The sequence below is a fragment of the Cetorhinus maximus genome, chromosome 4 (genome assembly GCF_964194155.1).
Source record: "Cetorhinus maximus chromosome 4, sCetMax3.hap1.1, whole genome shotgun sequence".
NCBI lineage: Eukaryota > Metazoa > Chordata > Chondrichthyes > Lamniformes > Cetorhinidae > Cetorhinus > Cetorhinus maximus.
The window spans coordinates 84,773,981-84,789,366 of NC_135882.1; the positions used below are offsets into that span (position 1 = coordinate 84,773,981).

Here is a 15,386-nt window from a genome sequence, read left to right on the forward strand (position 1 = left end):
GCTGAAGTTACTTTTTTTCTGCTGGAAAAACAATTTTCTTCTGCCTTCCTGACACCAAGTCATTTTTGTGTAGCCTTTTGTGGGTTAAGAAGGTTTGGGTGCAAAACGCACAATCACCTCTTGTGAGCTCAAGGTTCCCATCGTGAGGACCACAGGAAAAATGTATTTCTTCCCACACACCATTTTCATGTGCTGGTTCAAGTTTTGGCAGCCCTAAAAATGTACCTGCTGAGGAGCTGGGAACATTCTGAAAGGTAAGTGTAAAATGTTTTGATACATTCAAACATCATTATTAGATGCTGTTTTGTAATTTAGATGTGTTTTTAATGCAGTGATTCATCAGGGACCTCTGTCTTGCAAAATTAAGTTAACCATTGCATTAGAGTCATAGAGGTGTACGGCACAGAAAAAGGCCCTTCAGCCCATCGAGTCTGCACCAGTCAAACAAGTACCTAATTATTCTAATCCCATTTTCCAGCACTAAGCCCATAGCCTTGTATGCCATGGCATTGCAAGTGAACATCCAAATACTTCTTAAATGTTATGAGGGTTTCTGCCTCTACCACCTTTTCAGGCAGTAAGTTCCAGATTCCCACCACCCTCTGAGTGAAACAATTCTTCCTCACATCCCATCTAAACCCCCTGCCCCTTACCTTAAATCTATGCCCCCTGGTTATTGATTCCTCCACCAAGGGGAAAAGTTCCTTCCTGTCTACCCTATCTATGCTCCTCGTAATTTTATACACCTCAATTATGTCCCCCCTCAATCTCCTCTGCTCCAGGGAAAATAACCCCAGTCTATCCAATCTCTCCTCATAACTAATACTCTCCAGCCCAGGCAAAATCCTGGTAAATCTCCTCTGCACTCTCTCCAGTGCAATCACACCTTTCCTATAATGCTGATTCCAGAACTGCACGCAATCCCCTAGCTGTGGTCTAACCAGCGTTTTATACAGTTCCAGCATAACCTCCCTGCTCTTATATTCTATGCCTTGGCTAATAAAGACAAGTATTCCATATGCCTTCTTATCCGTCTTATCTGCCTGTCCTGCTACCTTAAGGGACCGGTGGACATGCACACAAAATTCCTCTGATCCTTGGTACTTCCCGGGGTCCTACCATTCATCGTGCATTCCCGTGCCTTGTTTGTCTTGCCCAAGTGCATCACCTCACACTTATCTGGATTAAATTACATTTGCCATTGATCAGCCCACCTGACCAGCCCGTCTATATACTACTGTAATCTAAGGCTATCCTCCTCACTATTTACCACCTCACCAATTTTCCTGTCATCCGCGAAATTACTGATCAACCCTCCTACATTGAAGTCTAAATCGTTTATATATGCCACGAACCACAAGGGACCTAACACTGATCCCAGTGGAATCCCACTGGGCACAGGTATCCAGTCACAAAAACACCCCTCAATCATCACCCTCTGCTTTCTGCCATTCAGCAAATTCTGGATCCAATTTGCCAAATTACCTTGGATCCCATGGGCTCTTACCTTTGTTATCAGTCTCCCATGCGGGACCTTATCAAAATCGACCATTGTGTAAATGTTGACATGCATTACAGTACTTTTTTCTATTGGAAAAACTGCCATAATGCATTCAAAGATGTAGAAAGGTGTGTTTTGGTAGATCCCTCCTGTTGTGTTTGGTGCACGGATTTAAATGTATAGAAAACCCTGACTGTGAAAAAAAATCATTCCCTGCATTTGAATCATAAAAGAAATAAGCACCTACTCTTGCCATTGAATGATAGGTAATCTGCTTTGAAATGGAGAGGTCACCATCTGTTCTTTGAATTTCAGGCTCTTGCAATTGCAATTATGTTTTGATAGCTGTGGCCATTATGAATGCTTCACTAAGTTCCAAAGGCTGTTAGAATGCTCAGTTGTGTTGTCACAGCTGTTCAGGGGAATGACTGAATATTTTTGGAGGTTGTAATCACAATCTCTGCCTTTGATGTGGTTTCAGAGTAAATGGTTGTTTACTTACATAACTAATGACCAATTTAAAGGATTAACATTTTTTTTCAATGGAAAACAGTTTTTCTTTGCAGTATCAATGACACACGTTTGAATGAGAGTTTTGTTCGATTGTCATAGGTTTAATTTTTTATACCTGCATCTAAAATGATTCCCATTGCTATTGTATGGCTCCTGGGGACTGTACACAGTCGATACTCGCCGCGTGATAATGGGGGGTACATGGAGGGAATGCAGGGGGCATGGGAATCTGCAGAGACATGGGGTGGGCATGGGGAATTTGAGTGGGCATGGAGGTACCATAGGGGATGGATGGGGGGCTGAGGGGTGAGGTTAGAGGCCTTTAAACAATTTTGAGAGCTGGGCTACTGTGTCCAATAACTGACCTTCTAACAAGCCCGCCTCTGCACCCACATTTCTCCCGCACTCCATTGCAGCTCGCAAACTGCACTGCAAAGCCAAAAACTGTGTGAGAAAACAAACATCCTGGGCAAAGTCACACATGAGTTGGGCGTGCAGTTCAGAAGCTGCAAAAGTGCACAAGTCGCATTTTCTTGAGCTTACATGAAAACCTGGGCCAGTTATCAAATGCTGAGGTATATCTCATATGCGTTTGTTGTGATTTTTACCATGCACAGTTTGCTGGTGAGACTACATTTGGAATTTGTTTTTTTTTAGTTTTGGGCACACTACACTGGAGAGAGATCAGGTGAAAATGAGGCAGATGACTCAATCCTTTCCGTTAAGGATGTAGGAGTCTAAGGGCGGAATCGTCCCAGATTTGCACTAAGTACGGTAGTGGGCGGGTAAAACCAGCCACAATGGTGGGTTTTCATGCCATATTGTTCCAAAGCTGCCACATTATTTATGCATTCTCAGGAAACACACCGTTCCCATGGCAGGCGGGCTCTCATTCACCTGCCACCATCACCTTGCTGCTGCATCACACTGTTGCTATATGTAAAGTCCAGCCGCAAGAAAACATCGCAGAGCTTCCAGACAACCATTGCTGCACGGAAGGCATGGCCCTGAAATTGAAGAAGGCTACAGCCCCCAGGTTCGCATCCTTCAAGCGCCTTTTGGGTGTAATGGATGCCCGCCGGGATGTCCTCTACCCCTGCTCTGGCCGCAGGGTGGACAGCAATAGCACTAACAGCTTGGGAAGCAGTGGCAGCGGTGGTGAGCGCCAATGCTAATCAAAAGAGGGTAGCCAACCAGTGACGCAAGAGGATGAATGATCTCCTCCATTCCGCCAGGGTAAGTCACTCTCAGCTCACACACTCACAAACCCATTACACATCCACAGGGCCCTCACTCATTGCTGGTTCAAGGGATATCACCATTCACTCTCTCACACTCACTGTCATTGTCCTCATCCCATCCATGGGATCACTCACTACCCACACTGGCCAGGCATTCTTATCATTTGGCCTGGCAGGTGTCCTGCTTACACTTTCTCCATCTCTATCCATGCAGGATAAGCTATGACGAAACAAGAGGGGGAGGTCGCAGACCAATGGCGGAATGCCTGAAATCAAGGTCCTCACAGACTTTGAAAACAGAGTCATCCAGCTGGCCAGCAAAGATATGGACCGGTCCTGTGCTGGCGGTGAGGTCGGCGCTGCTCTGCCACGTGAGGGTCCAGCAGTGCAACATCTATCAACCATGCTGTGGGTGATGTGTCCTGTTTCACAGGCAACTGAAATGCGCTAATTATCTCTACTTGCTTTCACAGGCACATCTGCCAAACAGCCGATGGAGTCCATGACCCAGGGCCTCCAATCAAGCCCCGAAGAAACCCCTGAAGAGGAATCTGGAGGTATCCTCCCTGAAGTCCCGTCACAGCGCTCACCCACACCCTCCACCAGAGACACACACCTCAATGGGACCTAGCTTTAGTATAGCCCCGGGGTCACAATCTGGTGAACACACCGCACTGTCTGATGCACAGCTGGTGGAGGAAGGGACTTCCCAGGTTTCTGGCACTCAGAGGACTGCTGAAGGCCAGAAATTTGCTGAGTCCGAGTCAGATGAGGAGCCTCTGGACTCGGTCATGTCACAGTAGCTGGAGCTGCAAAGGCAAGCTCTGGAACAACAGGAAGGGATGTCTGCTGCACTCCTCAAATTGCCAGGCATGATAGAGGAGTCCGTCCACCTTCAGGCTGAGGTGATAGCGCCGGCATGCCAACTCACCGAGGGCAACACTGATAGAATGGTGGCTGCCATGGAGATCTTGGTCCAGGACTGTGCTCCTGCATTGCCGTGCGAGCTCAACTCCATCGCTGATGCCATAGTTGGCCTCCAACAGTGTGTATGCAAGAGAGGTGCCGGGCAGATCAATCTCACTCCAGCTACCCCTGCTCCTCTGCTCCTCCAGGAGTCAGCCTGGGGCCCATAAGCACCCATAGGGAGGAGGATCAACAGGTGCACACTCTGGGCCCATCCATCCAGGTGACTCTGACAGTGTCCTGCCCATCCGGCTCCCCTCTTCATGTGATCCTAGCAGCTCCAGCTCCACAGGCCGAGGAGGGTGCCACTGCCACACAGCTGGATCCCAAAAGCAGGCCGGGGCCCTCCAAGTCTCAGCCCTCCAGCGAATGACTGCCAAGGTCACCACAGACAGGGCGTCGCAGTCAGCAGGCTGCCTCCACCTCCACATTGGATGTCCGGGGAGCACCAAGATGTAGCGGCAGGGTAAGGAGAGTTAAGGAGAATTAGTTGCACAGCCTGGGCAAGGTTGTTAGTCACTTGTACATACTGTTCACTATTGTCAATAAATTTCCAAGAAAGCCTCCCTGCCTCTGGCTCCTCGTTCTGATGAGCAGTGTTCTTGTCACTCAGATGTGAAACCTTTCTGCACAAGATAAAGGCAGGTGCCTCAGTCCAGGGCCTCTTCCCTGTGCTCTGTGCAGTCTTCAGGCGACAGCGATTTTCCAGCCTCACACTCCCTGGAAACATTACTGATGCCTGCACCTCGATGGTGCTTGTCATTGCTGCCAGAATGTCATGGACAGGCATCACAGAGTTCACTCATTCTCTCTGTGTGCTCTCAGCACCTTTAAGGAGGGGCTGGCCACCATCTCTTCAGCATCTGTGATGCTGTGCTCCTTAAGGGCTCAGGTGCTTAAGGTGCATAAAGGATTATTTGCTTCTCAAGTTTCATGGCTGTGTCTCTATGATATGACCCTGAGCATGGAGTGCAAGCGAGCTGCCCTCATCCAGAAAGGAGTCAGACATTCTCAAAGACTCTGTAAGATTTTTGGAGTGTCCTCACTGCATGTTGTCATCATCCTCCTGCATTCAAGCGATTATTAGGGCCTCCACTGCATCTCCATGACAGGAGCATTCTCACAGAGGGTATTCATGCTGCCATAAGCCAGACTGGAGTCAAACATTCACAGATGTGATGTGAGGATCTATGGAGGCACCTCACTGCATGTCATCACCATCCTCCACAAATCTAGCAGCTGTGAGGGCCTCCCGAGCACGCCTGACTCATCTAGCCAGTGAGAGGGCCTCATCCCCATCATAGTCACCTCCGAGGACCTCCTCACCCTCAACCCTGTCGGCATCCTCATCAGAGAAGATGTGCAGCTCCTCCATCTCTTCAGCCAGCTTGTCTTCCCGTTGGAGTGCAAGGTTGCAAAGGGCACAGCAGATGATGACGACGATGCATGACATCCTCTTCAGACTGTATTGTAGGGCTCCACTAGACCGGTCCAGTCACTGGAACGGTATCTTCAGCATCCTGATGGTCTGCTCCACCAAGTTGCGAGCTGCAGCATGAGCCTCATTATAGTGTCGCTCTGCTGCAGTCTGAGGCCGCCACATGGGTATCGTCAGCCACAGTCTCTGCGGGTATCCCTTGTCCCCAAGGAGCCAACCCTGAAGCTTCTGCAGACTCTGGAAGACTCCAGGGATCTGTGATCAACTAAGGATGTAGGCGTCGTGCAAGCTCCCTAGAAACCAAGCGCATACCTGCAGGATGCGTTTCTGGTGGTTGCATACCAGCTGCACGTTCACTGAATGGAACCCATTGTAGTTCACCATGTGTTGCGATGGAGATCTGAGCACCATATGGGTGCAGTCAATTGCATCCTGCACTTGAGGGAAACCCGGGATCTGGGCAAATCCAATGGACCTTGCATCCTGACTGTCCTGGTCCCAGGCGAAATGCACAAAGTTGTGTGCCCTCGCAAAGATGGCATCCATGACCCCATAGATGCATTTGTGGGATTGTGGGAGGCTTGTGATATCTCACAGAGGTCACTTGTGGAGCCCTGAATGGAGCCACTGGTGTAAAAACTGAGCGCGTTCACAGCCACTGGCAGTGGATGCCCTCCATGTCCCTGTGGTGCCAAACCCTGCAGCAGGAGCTCTGGAGCACTTTGTGGCACTTTGATGCCTCTGCATTGCTTGAGTGGACAGATAAGCTTAGAGCCCGACCCCAATCATATCAATGTGGCTGTGTCTGAACGTTCGCAGTTGCAGAAGAATGGTCACTTTATGCAGGTTTCTCTAATGCGTGGCTGCTTCCCTCGCTTGCCCTACCCCCACTCCGAATGCTTGTGTGCTATATTCAACGGCAGGGCTGCCCTTGTTCCCCATCCCCCCGCCGCCACCAGTTGCCTCAATGGTAGGGCTGCCCTTAACCCCTCACTCACCACGCCACCAGTCGCCTCAAAAGCTAGACTGCCCTTAACCCCGACCCCCCCAACACTCCTGAAGCTTGAAGTCCAACAGGCAACCCTGGTGATGCCGCACAACATTACTGTGCACTCACCTCCGAGTTCCCCTCAAAGTGCAGCCTGCCAAGCGCATGCCTTTTATATGCTGTTGTGAAACACGTCAGCCTGTTCCGCAGCAGTTCCAACAGACACAAAGAGAGAGCCAGAGCAGCTCCGGGAGTGTCACAGCCAGGGCAAAGATGCAATGACCTCAGCACAGCAGCAAGGTTGAGTACTGCCCTTTATTTATCCCTCTTGATCACACAGGCAGCAGTCCTTCTCCCCAGTCCCAACAATTATCTTTCCTCTATCACTTTGTTCACTGCCCAGCACAAGTTCACATTACACCACCTCTTATTCTTATTACAAACATATCATTTCTTCTTTCTTCCTTCCTACCAGCCACTAGTAGTATTCTCCTCCCATTTGCTAGCCTTTGCACAATCGCCATTTCTCCCAGGACACACTAAACACTGACTTTCCATTCACGACCTCTTTGTCCTGCTTGCATCTTGCTTCTTCTCCTTCTCAGCATATATACTTATCAACACAAACTCCACCCATCTGCACCCAACCTTTCCAGTAGCCACTCAGTAACTCCTGCCTGCTCTTTCTCCAGGACAAAATGGAGCACAGTAATCACAAGAGAAGCAAGATCAGGGGAGGACTAGCTAATCTCATAATCCTGGTTGAAACTATGGAAATTTGCAGGTCTGCCAGAGCTTGTGCTTTAGCCAGTTCAGGACTCTGAGTTTCACTAAACAGGGTCTCTGACAATGGCTTGTATTCCTTTATTAAGTGCTGGAAAATGCACATGAAGCCAGTTTGATACATCAAATCATTCTGTGAAGCATGCCTTCTACAACTGTGCAATATCACAATGCCATCCTAACTTTCTTCCCTTTTCTCTTTCCTCTATATCCTTCTGAACAGCAACAGCCCCAGCGAAGAGCTGAGAGGACAGTCCTACCGAGGAGGCAGCGTTATGTTGCTTCCACGCATCAGCGCAGAGACTAGCAATGAAATTGACTGCATTAGAGAGCAAGTTAGAGGGTCACATGGTGATTTACCCAACACTAGTACACAGGAACAGGCAGTGGTGCCAGCAACAGCCCAGGAAACAGCTCGTTGAAGGGGGAGGTCCTGTTCCAGCTCAGCTGAATAAGGTAGAAATGATGGTTTCAGGGACCCAGCAATGAGAAGAAAGCTGATGGCCTCACACAAGCAGCTGAACAAGGTAAAGGCAGTCCAGCCATGGTGTTTCACCACCCTGGCTGAATGTATAGAGGAGTCTGCTTGCAGCCAGAGTGATGTCCTCTTGCACAACATCAAAACTTTGCAGTTTCCCATGGAGAATGTGGCCACCTCCAAGGGGTGATGTCACTGGAGACATAATCTGAAAGTTAGAGCCAAGCCTTTCAGGAGTGAAATTAGGAAATAACTGGACAAGCAAAGGGTGATGGAAGTTTGTAACTCTCTTCCTGAAACAACAGTGATGCTGGGTCAATTGTTCATTTTAAATCTAAGATTGATAGATTTTTGATAACCAAAGGTATTCAGAGATATGGGGCAAAGGCAGGTGTATGGTAATCTCATTGAATGGCAGAACAGGCTCGAAGGCAAAATGGCTTATTCCTCTTCCTAAGTTTCTTCACAAAGTAGTCCAGGTTTACATGTTTTGTAGCTTTGGTCAAGGCTTAAATGGCTGCCATGCACATTCTGGGCTCAAACCAATGCCTTGAATAGACAGATGTCCACCTTGAAGAGGCTGGCGCAGAAAAGGCATAAGGGCACCAAGCTGTTACTCACCTTCTAAAGTCTGCCCTCTTATAGATCAGCGAAATAATGAATCCCAGCCTCCTGAGCATGGCAGTGGATCAGTGAGGGCGACATATACAATCCTCTCTCAGAACGTCAGCACTTTGCCATTCCTCAACCAAAACCCAGTACGGTACCAAAAAGCCAGTTTGGCCCTGGCAGAAGTGCAGCAGTCTGTTGCCGGGCCCTCTCAGGCTCCAGGAGTCACCAATCACAATAATCTTTAGCAGCCTTCCACCACATCATCTGAAGTTACTAGGGAACTTCCCACTGGGCTTATAGAGTGAAGAAAATGTCTGTTAAGAGAACTATTGAGCACTTGTGAATTAAAAGATTTTAGTTCTCATTTTTGTTTGTAAATAAATTCATAATTTATTTCACATTTGAGAATTTGATGTATTATCTATTTTCATTAAAAGCTGGTTGTTCTGCATTATCAAAATGTCTCTGATATAAAGGTCAGTCAAATGGCTTTGCTGTTCTTTGTGCAGAATGAAGGTAGTGATGAAAGGGGTTACAAGGATGGTTAATACAGGGGGATTTTTGTTAGGTAATTGAAAAGGCCTTTGATCTGGGTCGCTGATCCTTGGCCTGTTTGGCTGCCCCAGCACCAACCCTCCACACCCCAAGTGCTATGCTCTAACATTTCCAACTGCTGCTCATCCTAGTTTCTGAGGCTATTGCTCCTCTTCCTTCAACCATCCCTCTAACTAGACTGCATAAGCAATACCAGGACTGATGACAAAGAGTATCTAGCAGGGTAAATGTAAGCAAAAAATAAAAAACAATAAACATAGTTGCATACCAATTCTTTGGAAATATAATAAGCTTTGCAGCACAAACACCTCTAATGCTCTCCTGCCTTCAGGTAAGTATCCCTTTGAATTCTTGTAGCAGTTTTGGTCAGTTTCTGACCCAAGCTGTGTCTTGCCCAGTTAAAATAGCATGGGATTCCCAGACATCTTGAAACCCCGAGTTCCATTTGTTTATTCAGATCCTGCCAGTTTCCAATGAGAGGCTTTCTGATGTGTTTTAGTGCTGCAGGTTAAAATGGCAATCAGCTGACTCCCAGAAAAAATGTGACCATTAGTCCTTTTTTGGAATTCTAACCATTCACTTTTCCTGTTCCTGTTTGGGGTGCAGATGGTAATAGGGTTGAACTGAGGCAATACATTCCTATGTTGTATACTTAGACAAATTAGTAAACATGGGCTCGATTTTTTGCACCCACCAGAGTCTGGATTGGAGGTGGGCAGGCAATAGAAAATAGTGCTGCTGGCAGACATGCCAGTTCCCCAGCACCATCCCACCCACGGGCCATTTTCACGGAGGTGAGATGGCGGGGCTGGCATAGCTACCTGCCCATCTTTGGTGGATTGCCGATCAGGCTCGTCAAGAGCCACTCAAGGCCAAATAGACAAGGGCAATTGGGATATTTCAATCAATATTCAGGTTCCCACAGGCAGAGAGATCCAGTTTAGCTGCCTGGAGGTGGGCAGCCAGTGGCAGACCTGGGGAAAGGGGTGGGGGGGAGGGGGGGTGGGGCAGTGCTCCAGGCGGACTTAAAAGCCCTCCCTGCCCACCTGGGTGTTCCAGTAGCTACAGACCATTCTACAGAGAGGTCCAGCCACCCTCAATCCCCAAAAGTGGTGGCTGCAAAAGCCATTTTTTCTAAACTTTAAAAAAATTGGAGAGAGGGCACCTCCATTTTGAAGCGCCCTCTCCCTTACTTACCTTCCAATACATCCTGCTGCTGCTTTCAAGCTGGAAGGCCTCTGATTGGCCCTTCAGTTTCAAGAACTTGCCCATTGTCATTAATTGGATGATAAGCCTGCTCTCTCGGCCACTCTGAGGAAAATCACAACTGTGTGACTTACCCACACAGTACAGGCTTCTGACCCCCATTTGAGCCTGATGGCAGGATTCAGAAACCTGCAAGGAAGATCTTGCCCCAATTTGGAAAACAGAGCAGTATAGTAGGTTGGAACATTAGAGTTTCTCTGCAAAGGAGGTTGAATTGTTGGGTGACCCAAACTAGGCAGTTTATTGCCACCACTGATGGAGACTGTAATTACATTGTGATAAGTTTACATAAGCAGTTTCCATTATGACTATGGATATAGTAATTTATTATGGAATATATACAGACACAAGATTTTTAAAACATTATCTCATTTGCTATTTGTGGGACTTTGTTGTGTGAAGTCTAGCTGCTGTGCTCACTCACAAAACAACAGTGACTGCGTTTCAAAAAATAATTCATTGGATGTGAAGTGTGAGAAATGTGATAAGATACAATATAAAAGCAAAATCTTTCTTTCTTTATTTGATAATGTAAATTGTAAGCAGCCTATTTGTCTTAGTCTGTGAGCATAGAACTAGAAGACACAGGATTAAAATAACAAGCCTCAAGCAAGATAAGAGATAATAAACATTTTCTTTCCACTACAGAGGAATGGATACATGAAACTGTCTTGCAATAAAAGCAGTAAATACTGTATTGACTGACACCTCCAAAAAGAAGTTGAATACATATTTACTTGTGGACAGCATATTTTAAAGTTATGTATGACATGTAATCAAATAATAAATGGAACATACCAGGAGTCCATGTCACCTGAGGTAAAGAATCAATTCAGTTGAACTATGTTTTTGAATCTATAAGACTGATGCACTTAAGATTGGGTAAAACTTGACTTTGGTTTCACCTTTGGCTCAACGGTAGCCATTTCCCTTGGGGTCAGGAGGCTGTGGCTTCAATCATCACGCCAACTATTTCAGCATATAAACCAGGCTAGCACTTCAACACAGTGTTGAGGTAGTGCTGCACTACCGAGGTTGCCGTCATTCAAATGAGAAGCTACACCGAAATTCTATCTGCCCTCTCATTTGGAAATTAAAAAATTCCACGGAACCATGTGAAATTACTGGCAGCAGCTCATTATAATAATTCATTATAACAGCAAGTATTACCATTTCATTAACGTCATGGGCAGGATTTTGAGGTTGTCGGACGGGCGCGGTGGATGGGCCCGGGAGTGGCTGGGAAACGGCCCGCTGCCCGCAAATCGGCCCCTGACTGCGAATTCACGCTGGCTGGCCAATTAGCAGCCAGCCAGCGCGAAAGACGCACTTTTTAGGCTCAGCACTGCCAGAGTGGGGGCGGGTAGAGAGCGAGCGCTTAAGCCAGCATGGGCGCGGGGAAACGCACAATGAAAGCTTCCTGAAGGCAGAGAGCTGCCTCAGGGAGCTGAAGATTTTAAAACCATCAAATAAAGATTTTAAAATGCAGAAAAAAATGTCCACACATCAGACTCACTCACCTAAACATATAGATTATGAAAATGCTGCCCAAACATTTTTATTTTTTTTAATTAATGTCGGAAACCTCATCCTGCCCTTGGATGAGGTTTCCTCAAAAATCCAAAGCTCGCCTCGCCGATTCGCCCACATGCCAACTGTAACGTTGGACGGGCAGCGAAAAATCCAGGTTAATTAATACATTACTGGCCTTAATAGGCCTCTTAATTGTCAGCGAGCGTGCTGCCAACTCTCATGGGTGTCCGCCGACCGAAATATCGCGTGAGTGCGCGATGATGTTGGGACGCTCACCCGACATCATCACACGCTATTTTACGCTTGGGCGTATCAGTCGAGAGTGGAAAATCCTATCCATGTCTGTTTGGGAGGAAAGAGAAGTTGACACCACTTAAAGGTTGCCAGGACCTATTAAACAGGAGATGCACTCTGATTGTAGACAACAGGGAAACTTTCCCAGATAGGAAAAAGGCAGGGAGCAATTCAGAAAGAGAATCCAGGTTTTCAGGTGCAGTGTTGGAGGCGTGGTCCACGTAATGGGCAGAAACAGGGACAACCTGTTAGGGAATACACCTAGGATTTTAGCATTGGTGTTAATATTTGTAATGAAGTGAGGGAAAAATTGCTGAGGCTGGACTGAAGGAAAGCAATCAGATGGTGCTCGTAAAGGTAATGGTGATAAGGATTGTGGAAGTATTGGTGTTTTGGGAATGGGAGGGACTGTTCACATGAAGCACTCTTGGATGTGCTGTTCTCTAAGAGCTCTGTCAGCTCAGGGCAGTGGTAGTTAATGCTGCTCCTCGTCTTCCTTCTCCTACTGCTCCTGTTGCCTCTCCTGTTGCCTGTCCTATTGCCAAGCTGGTGATAAAGGCTGATCACTCATTACAATTAAAGTTGTGCAGCATGCAACAGATGACCAGAAATTCAAATACATGGTCAAAGCTGCACTGAAAAGCTCCTCACTTATTTAAATTATTATAAATTTTTCATGGAATATGAATGCAGCTGGCAAGGCCAGCATTTATTGCCCATTCCTAATTGCCCTTGAGAAAGTAGTAGTGAGCTGCCTTCTTGAGGCGCTACAGTCCAGATGCTGTTGGTACACCCACAGTGCTGTTATGAAGACAGTCACAGGGTTTCTACCCAGCGACAGTGAAGGAACTGTAATATAGTTCCAGGTCAGGATGGTGTGTGACTTCGAGGGGAACTTGCAAGTGGTGGTGTTCCCATGCATCTGCTGCCCTTGTCCTGTTAGGTGATAGAGGTTGTGTGTGTTGCAGAATGAGTCTTGGTGAGTTGGTGCAGTGAATGTTGTAGATGGTACACACTGCTGCCACTGTGCTGGAGGGATTGAATATTTAAGGCAGTGGATACGATGTTGATCAAGTGGACCGCTTTGTCCTGCTTCTTGAGCATGGTTGGAGCTGCACTCATCCAGGCAAGTGAAGAGTATTCCATCACACTCCTGATTTGTGCCTTGTAGATGGTGGACAAGATTTGGGAATTAAACAGATGAGCTATTCACTGCAAAATTCCCAGCCTCTGACCTGCACTTGTGGCCATAACTTTTGTGTGGCTGGTCCAGTTCAGTTTCTGGTAACAGCCCAGTATAGTTGGAATTTTCTGGCCCCGATGGCGTCGGGTGTTATGGTGGGCGGGAGCGGGGATAATATGGCGAGAAGGCCAAAAATAAGTTTCATGTTGCCATGAAACCAGTTTGTGATCATTGGTTCCACCCGTCAATGGCGGGCGGCGTTTCCTGCCGCTACACGTCAGGAACCTCATTTTAATACATTTGCATTTAATTAAACCCTGCTCGCTGGAATCATCCCCCCCACATCAAATTTACCACTCACGTTGCTGTGACTTCAGAATGGCATGCTTCACGACTGCCTTTAAAAGGCATGTACCTGGTGGCCTGAACTTTGAGGGGAACTCGGAGGTGAGTGCACACAACTTGCGCAGGGCTCGTGGGCATTCACAGGGGCACAGGCAAGTCACTTTTACCCAGCTGGCTTTCAGTGCAGTGCCAGGGCAACAACTCCAGTGGGGGTCAGGCCAGGGCTGGGGGTCTTGTTCCCCACGGGCAAGGCAGCACAGGCTAAAGGAAATACGCAAGCACCTGCCTTGGGGTTGGTATGGGGCGGGGTGTGGTGAGGTATGCAGCCACGCACTTGGAAAAGCTTATCAAAAGTGAGCATTCTTCCACAGCTGAGACCGTTCAGCAGCAGCTCCATTGACATGCCTGGAGTCAGGCCCCCGAAGCATTTCTGCCCACTCAAGCAATGCAAAAGCATGAATGTGTCACAAAACGCTCCAGAATGTTTCACCCCTTGGGTGCAGACTGAAAATTAATGTCCATTTTAGGGGGCAGCAGAGCAATTGGCCACCTGGCCAAGTTGAACAATCCCCTTGCGAAAGATGGGCATGCTGCAGTTACTGGTGGAGGTGCTCACAACCCCTTGTAATGTCTTTATTAAGGTTTGGATCAGTGTCCACTATGGATCAAGCCAACAGTGCAGCCTTGCAGTGCAGGTTAGGAGAATGCCTGTGCCTGAGCTGAGAGCACAGCATGCAGTCCAGTGCCGAAGCTGCTGCCAATCGGTCAAGTAGAGTGGGTGGAGGTGAGTGGAGTTTCAGACAGCCAATAAGCATATTACACACTGGCCATTCAAGTGGTGGCCAGCACTCCTATGCATGCATGAAGGGGCCTTCAGATTTAACCAAGAGAGGTTCTTAGTACACCCATGCTAACCCATGCACCTGTCTCTTTGATCCTGCAGAAGGAGAACATCGGTATCATGGAGCCTGGTGTTTTAGCAGTGTGCCTCATGGCTTTCAGAGACCAGAGAAGAAGCAGGAGAGAGCTGCGGCAGCACCTGGCCTGGCAAAGGGAGGAGCACATTCCTCAAGATGAAGGGGCAGCAGGGCCTGCTGTGCACACAGCTGAAGATTCACTGTGAGCCGTTGCTTGTGGGCACTTTGCTAGACCCAGGGTCTATAGATGACGCCTGTCATTCCTGCAGAAGACTGAGAACCAGTGTCACCAATGGCACTGAGCATGTCTAGGCAATTGGTCAGTCACATATGCCACCTGCTGCAGCATTTGCTGCCATGGGGACAGAGAGGGCATCACTGCCAGTGGCTGTGAAAGTGACCACAGCACTCAATTTTTACGCCAGTGGCTCCTTCCAGGGCTCCACAGGTGACCTATGTGGGATCTCTCAAGTGTCCAAGCACAAGTGCATCTAGGAGGTCACAAATGCCATCTTCATGAAAGCACAGAACTTTGTGCATTTTGCCTGGGATTAGGAAAGCCAGGAAGCAGGAGTTCTGGGATTTGTGCAGAGCAGGGGTTTTCTGCAGGTGCAGGATGCCATCGACTGCACTCACATCGTGCTTAGATCTCTGTGGCAACAAGCAGTCAACTACATCAACCGCAAGGGCTTCCACTTGCTTAAAGTTCAGCTGTGACCACCACAATTACATCCTACAGGTTTGCACACGATTCTCGGGGAGCATCCATGACT

The 15,386-nt window shown here is 47.8% G+C and overlaps 1 protein-coding gene across 2 annotated transcripts in view; it reads right to left on the reverse strand.

Annotated features, from left to right (window-relative positions):
* LOC144679733 (sodium/potassium-transporting ATPase subunit beta-1-interacting protein 3-like) overlaps positions 1-15,386 on the reverse strand; it is a 648,792-nt gene that overhangs the window by 125,977 nt on the left and 507,429 nt on the right. The window lies entirely within an intron of this gene.